This window comes from Hordeum vulgare, chromosome 6H (assembly GCF_904849725.1).
Source record: "Hordeum vulgare subsp. vulgare chromosome 6H, MorexV3_pseudomolecules_assembly, whole genome shotgun sequence".
Classification (NCBI taxonomy): Eukaryota; Viridiplantae; Streptophyta; class Magnoliopsida; order Poales; family Poaceae; genus Hordeum; species Hordeum vulgare.
Window position 1 is genome coordinate 303,414,242 of NC_058523.1, and position 14,600 is coordinate 303,428,841.

A 14,600-nucleotide genomic window follows, 5' to 3' on the forward strand; every position below is an offset into this window, starting at 1 on the left:
GAGTTGGGTCATGGGACCAGACCAAGTCGCCCTCGGCGAGCTTGCTCAGTGGGGGTCTCAGGGGAATACCTCACTACCGATGCCCTACCTAGGCCTTTGGCGACGATCTGCAAGCCCTCGCCTCGTGAGGGACGGGCCCTCGTGTGGGTCCTTCTCTTGGGGCTCGCCGACTGGCCGAACCAATCTTACCCTCCCGCTTCACACCCGAGGCCACAGGCCGACAGCCCTGGGTAACCCCGGTTCCAGGGTCTCGACAGTATCCCCATGCCTGCGTTGGGTATGACTCCTTCCAACAGGATGGGCGAGGCGACGTGGGACCCAACTGCCTACGGGCCAAGCTCAACACACGGTGTGTGACGCGACATGGGGCCGTTCCTTCCCACAACGCTTCAAGAACCGCTCCAAGCGAACCACGTTGAAGTGCTAGTACAACGTCCACCATCATTTCTCATGGCTGATGCGATCCACCTACATTGTCCCACAAAGATAGTCGGTTGGGGGAACGAGACGACGCAAGTCGTAAGTGCCCATGGGGCAAACAGAACACACGACGCACGATGGGTGCACGTCACCGCTACTCCCACAATGCCTCGGGGGCCGTGATCATGGTTATAAGACGACTACCCCCGTGGTGTGCCACCACACTTCTTCTTCCCTCTCATTGCCCCTGTGTTGTTCCTCCATCCCTATACGAACGTTGCCTCCTTTCCTCCCCCGCTTATTCCATGATGACTGGAAGGGCCGCTCATGGCAACAAGGAGCGTACGAAGCCTTGACGGCCTCGACTTGCCACACAACGACGATGTTTGGCCGCCAACAAAGAGTAAATACACCGCCGTTGTTGTTTCTTCTCGCGTGTCTTTCTTGGCCCGATGATACCTGGCAGATGGACCTTTCAGGGTGCCCGTGTCCCAAAGGCATCGCGTGAGCCTGCTGGGGGCGTCCCGCACGCCGCCTTCTGGGGAGGCCTCCTCCTACACACGTGGCCTAATGAGGCTCGTGGTACCCGCTGCCCCTGCCGGAGCGTCGGGCAGGCCCTAGGAGCACGCATCCCAACTTGGCATGTCTGCCCCTCTGGGCGCCGGGCGTGAGGTGGCCGGGGACAATAGCGAACCCGCCCCGTAGGAGGATCGCGTGTGGCTCAGGTGTGAACCACTCCAGGCGGAGACGGGTGCACTTAGAGCCCAGCTGCGATATGCCTAGTTTGCACTTCCGAACGCCCTCACTGGCGACGAGGGCGCCAAGGAGGAGTTGGTCGCGCTCCAGGACCAGATTCAAGAATCCGCAGACACCGTGCAGGCGGCCAAGGATGACGTGGCGCACGCGCAGATGATGGAGGCGCAGTGCGCCAAGCAGTTCCCGGGGCTCGTATTTCATGCGGACGGCGTGCTGCGTTGCTTCGTCGCGGACCCCCCACCACTTCCCCGTGCGCATGGCGTTGGGGGCTACCTCGACTTCTTCACCAAGGAGGTGGAGGCACTAGAGTCAGGCGTATCCAAGGTGGAAGACAACATCGAGTCCAGCGTGCTCGACCTCGTTGGTGACGCGCTGATGCGTGTCTTCTAGAACTTTCCATCGTGACCCCGCCTTCGATCTCTCCCTCGTGATGGATCTGGTCCCGAAGACCTATGGCCCCCCTCAAGGACGAGGTGCACGAGAACGTGGAGTAGCTGGTGGAGGTGTTCGTCCAAGAGGAGACCCCCGAAGCAAGTGACAACCCTGACACCGAGGCCCTCGAGGGCCACGATGAATGCAACGCCTCCTTCGCCTAGGCTTCCCTTTCCCGTTGCAGTCATATTCACCCGATCCGTGTGGGGCGACAGAAGTTATGTAATATACTTTAGTTTTCAATGATGTCTATCTGTCATGCTTGATGTGTCGTTGCTCCTCTCTCTAGGCCTTTCAGTGCCCCTCGCATGTTTCCTTAGTCCCCTCCGAGAGGCCTAGCGGCACCGCGCCTCAGCAGCCCTTTCCCACCAGGAAACGAGGCCTAAGAGGCTAGCCCCCGAGTGCTCCTTAGTACTCGCCTCTGTGTAGCCGGGCTATTGCTCTGTGCCGCCTTGGTCGTCCTTCCCGCACAGCCCCAAAAGCGGCTCTCGCCACCACTCCACGAGGGCTCCTCAAAATCCCTGTCGTCAGCCATGAGCGTGAGCCTCGCGAGGCCGGTGCTCTGTCGATGCATAATGACTGCCTGATCCTAGGTAGAGGCACACACCATGAGCCCACAACTGGTTCCCATGGGCTTTCCCGGGCCTTTGGGCCCAATGTCAAGACCCACGGGCGCATGCATCGATGCATTTTATCTTGTAGTGGGGAACGGAGCAGTGCGAGCTTTCCCGATCAAAGAGCCGCGTGCAACACATTGCAAGCAGCGGGCGTTGGGAGCTCCCGCTTCCCATGCTTCCTTGGTGTCCGTCTAGTGTCGCCTAAAGCCTACGCATCATGCTGGGTCATTATTGCATGTGTTAGTCTTTCACTTGTCGGGTGCATGCGAAGCGGCGTAGACCAACCGCCCGGTAAATGGCTCGATATAAGGGCGAGGGGGAGAGAACCCCCCCCCCCCCCGTTCCAACCTTCTCACCCTTGGTTTGCATTCTTGCTCAGTGTTGTTGCGGTGATGGCGCCAGCGAAAAGAGCCCTTGCCGCTGAGAGGAAAACGATAGTAAAGAGGGGAGCGGGCATGCGACGATCGGCGGCGGAGAAGGGACATCCTCACGTGCCTGTTGTCGTGCTCAAGGGGCCTCCTGGGGGAAGCAGGCCCTCCTCACCAGCAGCTCGTGGCGTTCTCAGCATGCGCATGAGGGGTGCCGTCCGTGGGCACGGTGGTCGCGTCAGGCGCGACGGCTGTGGACGGGGCCGGCAGGGCGGCGCACGCGTCGAGCCGCCCAAGTCACTAGGTCACTCTACCCATGTGGCCTACGAGTTCATCATCCGGGTGGAGGGTAGGCCCCGCACCTGGCTCCGTCTTCCAGACATCTTCGTGTAGGAGATGGAGGATCTCGCGCCACTGGGCCTGTGGCTACAACTGGACATGTGTTGCAAGAGGCCGAGCTGGGTGGCGACATGTTAGGACCGGTTTTCCGGATTTTAAATTCCCATCAAAATGACCCTTGTGCATACCATCCCTAGGAATATTGTTAGCTGGTTCACAATTCCTTGATTCAAATATCCAAGAAATTTACAAAATTTGAGGTACAAGACCAAGATGGCCTATGGAGTACATCAAAATGGTTTCTAATAGTTGATGGCCAAAGCAGTTCCGACATCTCCAACATCTATGGGACGTCATTCCCCACAAGAACATTTTACATGGATAAATCCTATCTCATGTGGCTGCTTTCTTCGGTGCCTAGGTTCTGAGGCTATCATCAGGATGCTCCTCTCCAAACACGCAATCTAGCCAAGACAATATCCACGGAAAAACAGTGAGTACTTTGAATATACTCGCAAACATCATAAAATCAGTCATAAAATTGGAGGTGGTTAATATGCACTTGAAATAATTTTACAATATTCTGTCAGCCATCATTCAGTTTCTCAAGTGCAAGCAAATATATAAATTAACCATACCAAGAATTGAATAAGCAATCAATGAAATAAAGATTAATTGGAACATCCCACGGTAATCCTCCCGAATGTTTCCAATAACAGGAAAATAATCTAATTGGGTGTCTGGAGCGACGCCTCAAAAGGATAAGATATAAAGCATGCCTCAGTCGGGCGTCGTAGCGACCCTTCATAAAGGGCATATATGAAATAATGAAATACATGCGACAGTCGGGCGTCTCAGCGACACCACATAAAGGGCTTGTATGAAATAGTAACAAGCATGCCATAGTCGGGCGTCTGAGAGACACCACATAAAGGGCTTATATGAAATAATAAAAATGAATATCCAGGTGGTAGAACCGTCCCAGGGATATTCAACTTTATGTATCGTACGTGTTAGTCCATAATAAAATAATAATTATGATGATCCACCATATTTCACGATTTTTCTCAACGTTAAGTTAACTTCTTTCAAATACCGACACTTGACCTATCCGAGACTGTAGTCCTTAACCGCGGACATGACTATTCGAATAGATACAAAACTCTGCAGAGGGTGTACTCTTTACCCACAAGTGTCAGATTTCTTTAATCAACCTGAGTTGTCGACTAATTCTGATTACGGTCTTTGAGTTGAAAACATACCTAACTCGCACACACCAGTTCCTACTTCCCGATTCCTAGGATCACCCACAACACTCGTTAAGTAAAACTGCGAGTGAGGGAAGATTCAAAAAATCCACTAGCAAAGGTATCACAACATTTATATGACACACATACGGGGGATATAACACATTCAGTCCCACACCGAAACACCCATGCCCCGGACCAGGTGGCATGCCTACTAGGGGCCACTATTATATTTCATTATGGCCTCTCCTCCATGGTGTATGTGCCAAGAAAGGGGTTGACAACTTACTCAATCGCACCCTCCCTTCAACTGGGACTAGCGGTAGTATGAAACAAGTATGGGGGTTAGTGGACCAAGAATCGATCGACGGTCTACTCAGGAGGCTTATATTATTCCCTTCATAATTAGGACAACAAAATGTTTCACAATCCTAAACAGAATCACCACCTTTCATACCCCATCATGCCTCACTGACCATCCTCGTCCAATGACGTGTCAGTCTCCAAGTCGTGTGTTTTTGAGACACTCACTCTTCTCGGATCCCATCTGATAGCCATGTGTGGCATAAGGGAGTGATTATTGTCACATGAATCTCAATATGCAATAGAAATAATTTCTCAAAACATGAAATACAATCACTTATTTTAACATAGCGATAACGTTTCCTTTAGCACAACAAAACCACGCAACAATAATATATCCAAGTTCAGAATGCTTGCCTTCCATGTGTAGAGAGGTAGGGTGCCCTCCAAAACTTTTGAAAGTTTTTACTTCTCTCTCCATTTCTTATTTTTGAAAATATTCTAATTAAAACATAATTTAAAAACAGTTCAAAAGGTTGTCTTAGATAATTTTTAAATAAATCCTAAAATAAACTAGGTGAAATTTGAGAAAGGTAGGAAAAATAATCAAATCATTTGGAGTCTTATTTTAGAAATTATAGATAGTCAAACATTGGTCAAAGTTTTGTTTTCAAATAAGGCATATAAAATAAAACGGTTCGAATTAGAGTACGCTTTCACAAAGGGGATACGTAATTTCTGCAATACACCTTCACTTAAGACAGCTACAGTCCAACTGTGTCGCTAATGAGCGGGGCCCTTCGGACAGATTTGACTTCAGTCAAACCGGTCATCTCCCTCTTACAGTGGAGGGTAGGAGAGGCCTCCGGCAACTGCCGCCGGCGATTGGGGCACTGCTCTAGAATCTGAGAGCACCAATTGTCGGATTTCGGGCTCCGCAAAACCTTAAAGACTCGAACTCAGAGGCGTGTACGAAGATCTCCCCCGGGCTCGCCTCACCTAACTCGCTACTCGCTGGGGATGGCAGAGAACTCACTCGATGGTGAGGAAGACACATAACACGGAAGTTTACCCAGGTTCGGGCACTGAGAAGCGTAATACCCTACTCCTGCTTTGGTGGATTGCCTCTCGTGGAGGTTGGTGGATGAACTAGTACAGTGTTAGTGGGCCTCCGGAGGCTGGGTGGCCTTTTTGTGGTGCTAGTGGGTGAATGAATGAACCCCCCCTCTAAAGTAACCTACTCTCTCTATATATAGTGCCGGCCCCGGTCCTCTTCCCTTATTGTTTTGGAGGGAATGGATCAAATAACGGCCAATTTTGAAGGGGGATAGGGGAACATGCTCCCCTGCCCAAAGGTAGTCTTCGCTTGCAAAGTGGCTACCAGCGCTGCAGGGACGGGTCCAGGGATGATGTCTGTCTTGCTGGCGGGCAGCGATGGCCTTGTTGCACCAGAAAGGAAACCTTTGGAAGATGCCTTGGGGACCCCGGTTTATCCTTACCCCCTTTGCACTAAAGGAGAAGTTGCTCCGTCCTGCTGTCTGCTGCTCGCATGTCCTTCCTCCGCGTCATCCTTGACTCCTAAGGCTGGGTATCACCTCGGAATATCCGCCGCTCCGGAGGGATCCTGATGAGCCCCACTGCGGGCTTGATGTTATTCCTCCTCACGTGGCTTGGCCCCTCGCGAGGACCTTGCCCTGAGTGCTTCCACGCCTGATTGTCCTTGCTTGATAAAGTGGGCCAGCCCTAGGCCATAGGAAGGCAAGTCTCGGTACTCCCATTCCCAGAACGCCGACAGTAGCCCCCGGGCCCAAAGCGTGCTTGAGCCGACCTGTAGGCGAAGCCTTGGGGCGGCTAGAGGCGTCGTGGGCCCTAAATGCATGTGGGCCAGGCCGGGGCGCATCACGCGGCTGGTGTCGGATCTCCCTTGCCTTCTCTCTCCACCCGAGCTATTAGGAACCCGACTCATTGCGTCGGTCCGTTATTGCTTTTTTTTCTCCCGCACTCTCTCTTCCTCCTTGGTATCCAACTCTTACCGGCGTTTCACAGATCTAGCACCGCGTCGTTCCCTTGTCGGTTCAGCGATGGTGCCCACCGGCAAGCAAAAGCCAGAGGCGCAAGGTCCTGCCCCGGCTCCTCCACTTCTTGAGTACGCCCTCTCCAAGGATGTGGATTTTACCACCGTTCTCCAATGGCGTGGCCGAGTCCAGCGAGCATGAAGGGACCCTGATCTGGCCCGGCGCCACAGCAAAGCGGCCCGCGTTGAAGGCGATATACCCGTTCTTCCTGCATAGCATCTTTTTTCGGGCTGGTGCCGCCTTTCTCCTCGTTCTTCACCGCCATCCTGAACCACTATGGGATCCAGGCCCTTCACGTCCAGCCCAACTCTATCTTGCTCCTATCTGTCTTTGCTTTCTACTACGAGGCCTTCGTAGGCGAGCGGCCTTCAATAGCCCTCTTCCGCCATTTCTTCGGCCTGCAACTTCAAGACGACGCCTATTTGTCGGCATGAGTCTCCTTCGTAGCGGCCCAGGGCGGCAATTTGCTCCTGAAGGGCGGGAAGAAGGTGGAAAACTTTAGGCACCGTTGGGTTCTCATGAGCCTCAAGGACGCCAACCCTCGGCTGGAGGTGCCGAAGGGGCTGCCGGAGAAAACTTCTGCGTCGAGTTCAGGGAAGCTCTCCGACCATCGGGTCGTGCCTATCCTGGAGCGCTTCTCCCGCGACATCAGCGCCAAGAGGCTGGCCGATGGGATGATAGTGAAGCATTTCTTGGCGCAGGTCCTGGCGCGCCTTAAGGCCCATTCCAGGCCCCTATGGGACTACCAGTTCGGTGATGAAAAACTCAGGCTCCGGTCCCAGGACCTTCATGTTAAGGAGCTGAACAAGGTTGTGGCGACCGTGCTGGGTGGTGACCCTAGTGACCTGCCCGAGGCTCTCGGTCGGCTATACCGTCTCGACGACCGGGCCGACCTAATCGCCGCGCTGCATGTCTTTGATGAGCGCGAGCTCTTCCCGGCCGAGAGATCTGGTCTGGTAGAGGTGTCATCGGACGACACCTTCGGTGGGGAGGACTCGGAGAAGACCGTCAACGACTGCCCGGCAAGCGCGTCTCTCCCGTCATGGGCCGTCGTTCTGCGTGAGCTTGAAGATGATGATGTCACTAGCGAAGTCTCCGCGGTGATCTCCTCCCGCCTGACCAGGATCTCCAGGGGATCCGCGTCGGCCCTGCACGCCACGCAGTCCGCGTGCGTGCTCGCCCCCCGGAAGCACGGGGTTGAGTCGCCCTTTGCGCAAGCCGCCTCCGCCGGCGGGAAGTCTGAGGCTCCGGGCTCGCCCCCCTTCGTGGGGGGCCTGTCGCTCCTGCCGTCGCCGGGGCGGAGAGGAAGAGGAGATGGGTCAATGTTGAAGAGTAAGTGACTCGTCGGCGCAGACCCCGCGCCTCCATCATCCGTGCATGGCTGATTCCCTTTTTGCCTTATGCCAAGGGGCGTTGCCTCGCTGGGGGCGAATAAGAAGAAGGCGGGCGTGAAGCCGAAGGCGACTCCTGACGCACCGCCGGCCCTCCCCAAAACGTCGCCGCGTGCCGATGAAGAAGGGGAGGCTCGCGAGGCGACCTCTCATGCCTTGGTCGCCGAGCCCCCCGACCCCCGAAGCGTCCTGAGGCGCCGTTGCCCGAGGGGCAGGCTCTTGAGGGCCCTCAGTCCACTGATGCACCAATGCTCGCAATCTTCGAGCGACCTTCGGAGCCCCTTGTCTATCATGATGTTGCCTCCCTCATGACACCGCCTGCGACAACACTAGGGACTCCTCAGGGTAAGATCTAGAGGACTCCGGTATAGGTCCAGGGCTTCCTGAACAAGGCCTTCGATGCCCTATGCAAGGTCATGGTCATGATGGTGGAGGGCGAGAAGGAGGCCAAGCCCGCTCGTTCTACGCGCGAGCAGGTGCAGGAGCAAGTCGAATCAGCTCATGCCGCGCGTGAGGAGGCGATGAAGGAAGCCGAATCCGCTCACGCCGTGCTCTCGGAGGCGATGAAACGAGCCGTGACGGTTGCCAAACACTACGAAGAGGTGGGGAAGGAAGCCACCACCGCCGCCAAGTGCTGCGAAGAGGCGGAGGCTCACCTAAAGGCCTTCCAAGAAGAACAAGCCAAGCTAGCCGAGCAGCTTCGCCTACGGGAGGAAGAACTCAAGGCCCGCAAGACAAAGCTCGCCACCCGGGAAGAAGAGCTATCCCAGGAGGAAACTCTCCTGGGCGTGAAACAGGCGCTCTTAGACGAGCAGGAGAAGGAGATCGCCTCGAAGAAGACCCTTCTCGATGCCAAGGGGGAAGCCCTCGCTGCCGCCGAGAAAAAGAAGGCCGCGGAGCTGGTCGGCTTCCCTGACATTGAGCTCAGGCTTCGCACGATGCTCCACACCCTCTGCTGGGACAGGTTCGACGAGCCTCAGGCCACCCCAGACGGCGGCTTTGCCATCCTAGCGGCGGAGCTCGCCGTGGCATTGGAGGACACCATCATCCAGGTGGACAAGATCCTTGACAGTGAGTGCCGCGACCTCTTTTCTGAGGCCGCGACACGCGTCTTGAGTCGCCTTCATCTTCGTGAGCCGGGGTTTGACATCGACTCCGTGATCCTGCCGGTCCCTACTGAGGCCCGCGACAACGCTGCGGAGTTGTTGAAGGGCCCCATGGAGACATTGATGAAGAGGTTCGCCCGCGTTACAGTTCCGCCATCTCCAGATGTCGCTGAAGCCGACGGCGGGGAAGACAATGCCACTCACGCCGATGACAAGGCGCCTCAAGATGGAGCGACCAGCAGCGGCGGTTCCTCTTGATTTCTGCCCCCTGTTTTTCCCTCTAATGCACATCGTGCCTTGTGGAGGCGTCAAACTTATTTGCATTTGCAAGATCTTGTTAAGGCTTGTAATAACTCGCTGACTGCTCGAATGTTTTCCTTGCCTCGTTTCTTTCATGTTTGTTGTGATACTCTACGTCGGCAGGGCCCGGCCCCCGCATACCTCAGCCGCCATTGAACTGACCGGATTCTAGAATGGCCCAAGAGGTGAGGGGCTACGGGTCCAGTAAGACTCCTGAATCAGGATGCTCGGGAGTTACCCTTGACGTGCGAGCAGCCCTCATGAGGGGAACACGACGAGGATTTTGAAACTTCAAAACACCTTCATCACTCTGTGTCGGCAGGGCCCGCCCCGCGCGTACCTTCGTCGCCATTGGACAGACCAGATACCAGGATGGCCCAAGGGGGAAGGGGCTACGAGCACAGTTAGCCCCCTGAATCGCGATGATCAGGAGTCCCCCTTGACGTACGAGCGACTCCAATGTCCCTCTTAAGAAACTGACAATTTGAGACTCCCGAACTCCTTCAGCACTCTTTGTCGACACGGCCCTCCCCAAGCGTACCTCTGCCGTTGTTGGACCGCCTGGGCGGCCCAAGAGGGAAGGGGCTACGAGCGCAGTTCAGGCTCGTGAGTCGCGATGCTCAGGAGTCCCCCTTGACGTACGAGTGACTCAAGTGTGCTCCCTAAGAGATTTTAAGTGGCTTGTAGAGCGCACTAGGCTCTGCGTCGGCAGGGCCCACCCCGTGCGTACCTCCACCGCCATTGAACCGACCAGATTCCAAGACGACCCAAGAGGCAAGGGGCTATGGGCGCAGTTAGGCCCCTGAGTCGCGATGCTCGGGGGTCCCCCTTGACGTACGAGCAGCTCCGTACCTCCAGTTGTCCGTCCCCCACACTAGGCGCGGGCGTAGTCGTAGGTGGACTGGGTTGACTTCCTATCTAGCTATGGGCATAATTATTGGTGGACTGTGTTGATTTCCTTGCCAGCTGCAGGCATAGTGATTGGTGGACTATGTTGATGACCTTGCCAGCTGCGGGCATAGTCATTAGCGGACCGAGTTGATTCCCTCCATCTTCTCCCCAGCGCGGAGCATAGGGCTGCCACTTGGTATGGTAGGGACCCCTCCACGTCCTCGGGGGCCCTTGGTTGTATACGGACGTAGCTCATTATAATGTGGGAGTGTCATGGGGGGAGTGTATCTGGGAGGTCGCTAGGACTCTTTGGCCTCGTGAGTGTCCCTCCCCCCGAGGCATGGGTGCCTGATTCCTTTTGGGTCATTTGGTAAACCCTGTTGACTTTTTCTTCTTCGGGAGTGAGGCAGGGTGTCTGCTGCCTCAGGAGGCGTGCAAGGATAAGTTTCGGCCGGAGCTCCCAAGCGGGGGGCTGACTACCTAAAGATGCAAGCAAGGTACGACGTTAGGGTTCAAATTGGTGCAACAGAAACAACTGAAGGATGCGTAAATGAAAGTCGCGGCTGGGGAGTGCCCTGACCTCCTGGAGGCCACATGGCTCTGTGGGCGCCCTCGGACAGAGTGAGCCAAAAAGTTACTTGTCAGTAACCAACAAAAAGTCACCACGCAGCAGCCAACAAAAAGTCACTTGGTGGCCATGCCGCAGAAGGGCCGAGGGCCCGTCGTCACCCGATCTCCTTCTTCCATGATCCCGACCCTCACGGGTCCACCGTCTCCCGAGGATGGGGACCTTCGCTTGGCCCGAGCATCTCCTCCTCTTAGTCACCACGCCATCGTCACCCGATCTCCTGCTTCCTTGCATATGGTAACTATTGGTTGTCTTGACAATTTTTTTCACATGCCTATGCATAGGAAGTATGTTTGACTTAGATTTGTTTGTCACATGCTTTATGATGCTCTCTTTGTTCTTCAATTCTTGTCTTTTGTGTGAGCATCATTGAATTATCAATGCCTAGCTAAGGGCGTTAAACGATAACGCTTGTTGGGAGGCAACCCAATAAATTTATCTTTGCTTTTTTGCTTTATTTTTTGTGGTGTCCACACCTTCATAATTCTGTTATGATTTTTTTTTTGTGTTTCTCTTTGTGTTTGTACCAAGTAAAACCTTTATGACTAGTTTTGGTGATGGTTGTTTGATCTTGCTGAAAAAGACAGAAACTTTGCACTCACGAAATTATTTTTAATTCCTATCGAGAAAGAGCTTTTGAGTTGATTGTTTTTTGCTTCTGGTTGATATGCCAATTGCCCTAATTTTCATAATTGTTCAGAATTTTGGAGATACCAGAAGTATACGAAGTATACAGATTGCTATAGACTGGTCTGTTTTTAATAGATTCTGTTTTCGTTGTGTAGATTGCTTATTTTGATGAAACTATGGATAGTATCGGGGTGTACTAGCCATAGAAAAGTGAGAATAGAGTAACATAACACCAATATAAATAGAAATCAAGTTTGCTAGAGTACCTAAAGAGGTGGTGGTTTGTTTCCTTATGCTAATGATATCACGAGTTTTTGTTTAAGTTTTGTGTTGTGAAGTTTTCAAGTTTTGGGTGATGTTCTTATGGACAATGGGATGAAGAGTGGAAAGAGCTCCAGCTTGGGGATACCAAAGGCACCCCAAGCCAAATTCAAGGACACCAAAAAGCCTAAGCTTGGGGATGCCCCGGGAAGGCATCCCCTCTTTTGTCTTCCATCCATCGGTAACATTACTTGGAGCTATATTTTTATTCACCACCTGATATGCGTTTTGCTTGGAGCGTCGTGTATCATAGGAGTCTTTTCTTTTTTGTTGTGTCACAATCATCCTTGCTGCACACCTTTTTGAGAGAGACACACACTCATCATGAATTTGCTAGAATACTCTTTGAGGTTCGCTTATATCTTTTGAGTTAGGCAATTTAGCTCGCATGTGCTTCACTTATATCTTTTGAGCTAGATAACTTTTCTCTAGTGATTCACTTAGATCCATTTAGAGCATGGAGGTGTCATATTTTGGAGAAATAAAAACTCTCAATCCTCACTTATATCTTTTTGAGAGTGCTCTCTCCGAGTAACTTGGTAGTTGGCTTGTGCTATGAAAGTAGTCCTAATGATGCTATGCATCTAAAGAGATACAATAAAAACTTCCATATTCTTGTGCATTGATTAGTAAGAGAAGTTTGATTCCTCTCAATTAGTTTTGAGACATGGATTTGGTGATATTAGAGTTATGTTAGTAGGGTGTTGTGAATCTAGAAATACTTGTGTTGAAGTTAGTGATTCTCGTAGCATGCACGTATGGTGAACCGTTATGTTAGGAAGTCGGAGCATACTTGATTTATTGATTGTCATGCTTTGTGTTGCGGTCGGGATTGCGCGATGGTTTACACCTACCAACCCTTCCCCTAGGAGTATGCGTTTAGCACTTTGTTTTGATTACTACTAAAACTTTCGCAATAAGTATATGAGTTCTTCATGACTAATGTGAGTCCATGGTGTAGATGCACTTTCACCTTTCACTGTTGCTAGCTTCTCTAGTGCCGCGCAACTTTCGCCGGTGCACAAACTCACCATATACCTTCCTCAAAACAGCCACCATACCTACCTATTATGGCATTTTCATAGCCATTCCGAGATATATTGCAATGCGACTCCCACCATTCCGTCTCATGACTTGTGCCGTCACTTTCATATTGCCATTGCATGATCGTAAGATAACTAGCGAGATGTTTCAACGTCATACGCCTTGCTAGATCGTTGCACATCCCGGTACACTACCAGAGGCATTTTCTATAGAGTCATCATTGCTCTAAGTATGGAGTTGTGAGTAAACAAAAGTGTGATGTCCCATGTGAGGAAAATAGAAAAGAGGCCAAAGTTGCCCACATAAAAAAAGGAAAAAATGAAAAGAGGTCAAAGAGCCTAAAGAAAAAAATGAGAGAAAAAGAGAGAAGGGACAATGCTACTATCTTTTTCCACACTTGTGCTTCACAATAACACCATGATCTTCATGATTGAGAGTCTCTCGTTTTGACACTTCCATATACTAGTGGGAATCTTCATTTTATAACTTGGCTTGTATATTCCAATGACGGGCTTCCTCAAAATGGCCCTAGGTCTTCGTGAGCAAGCAAGTTGGATGCACACCCACTAGTTCTCCTTTTGAGCTTTCACATACTTATAGCTCTAAGTGCATCCGTTGCATGGTAATCCCTACTCATTCACATTGATATCTATTGATGGGCATATCCATAGCCCATTGATACGCCGAGTCGATGTGACCATCTCCTCCTTTTTACCTCACAACCTCCACCACACTCTATTCCACCTATAGTGCTATATCCATGGCTCACGCTCATGTATTGCATGAGAGTTGAAAAAGTTTTGAGAAAGTAAGAGTGCGAAAACAATTGCTTGGCCAATACCGGGGTTGTGCATGATTTAAATTCGTTTTGTGGGGATGATGGAGCATAGCCAGACTATATGATTTTGTAGGGATAACTTTCTTTGGCCTTCTTATTTCAAAAGTTCATGATCACCTTGCTAGTTTTCTTGAAGTATTATTGTTTTCATGTCAATAGAAAACTATTGTTTTGAATCTTACGGATTTGAACATTCATGTCGCATGAAAGAAGTTACAAAGGACAAATATGTTAGGTAGCATTCCACATCAAAAATTCAGTCTTTATCACTTCCCTACTCGAGGACGAGCGGGAATTAAGCTTGGGGATGCTTGATACGCTTCCAACGTATCTATAATTTTTGATGGTTCCATGCTATTATCTTGTCAACTTTGGATGTTTTGTATGCATTTTATATCTTTTTTGGGACTAACCTGTTAACTCAGTACCAAGTGCCAGTTCCTATTTTTTCCGTGTTTTTGACCTTTTTCAGAGGAGTTTTTTAAACGGAGTCCAAACGGAAAAAAAAATCTTCGGAATGATTTTTTCGGAACAGAAGATACGCAGGGAGATTGGGAACCAAGGCAAAGGGTCCCGGGGGAGGCCACAAGCCCCCTACGCGCGGCCTGGGGGCGTCTAGCAGGCTGGTGGGCCCCCTGTGGCTCCTTTTCCCTACCTCTTCCGCCTATAAATTCCCTAAAAATCTGAAATCACGGGAGAGAGCCACGAAAATACTTTTCCGCAGCCGCAAGCTTCTGTCTCCACAAGATCCCATCTGGGGCATGTTCCGGTGCCCTGCCAGAGGGAGGATTTGGATACGGAGGGTTTCTTCATCAACACCATTGCCTCTCCGATGATGCGTGAGTAGTTCACCATAGACCTTCGGGTCCATATCTAGTAGCTAGATGGCTTCTT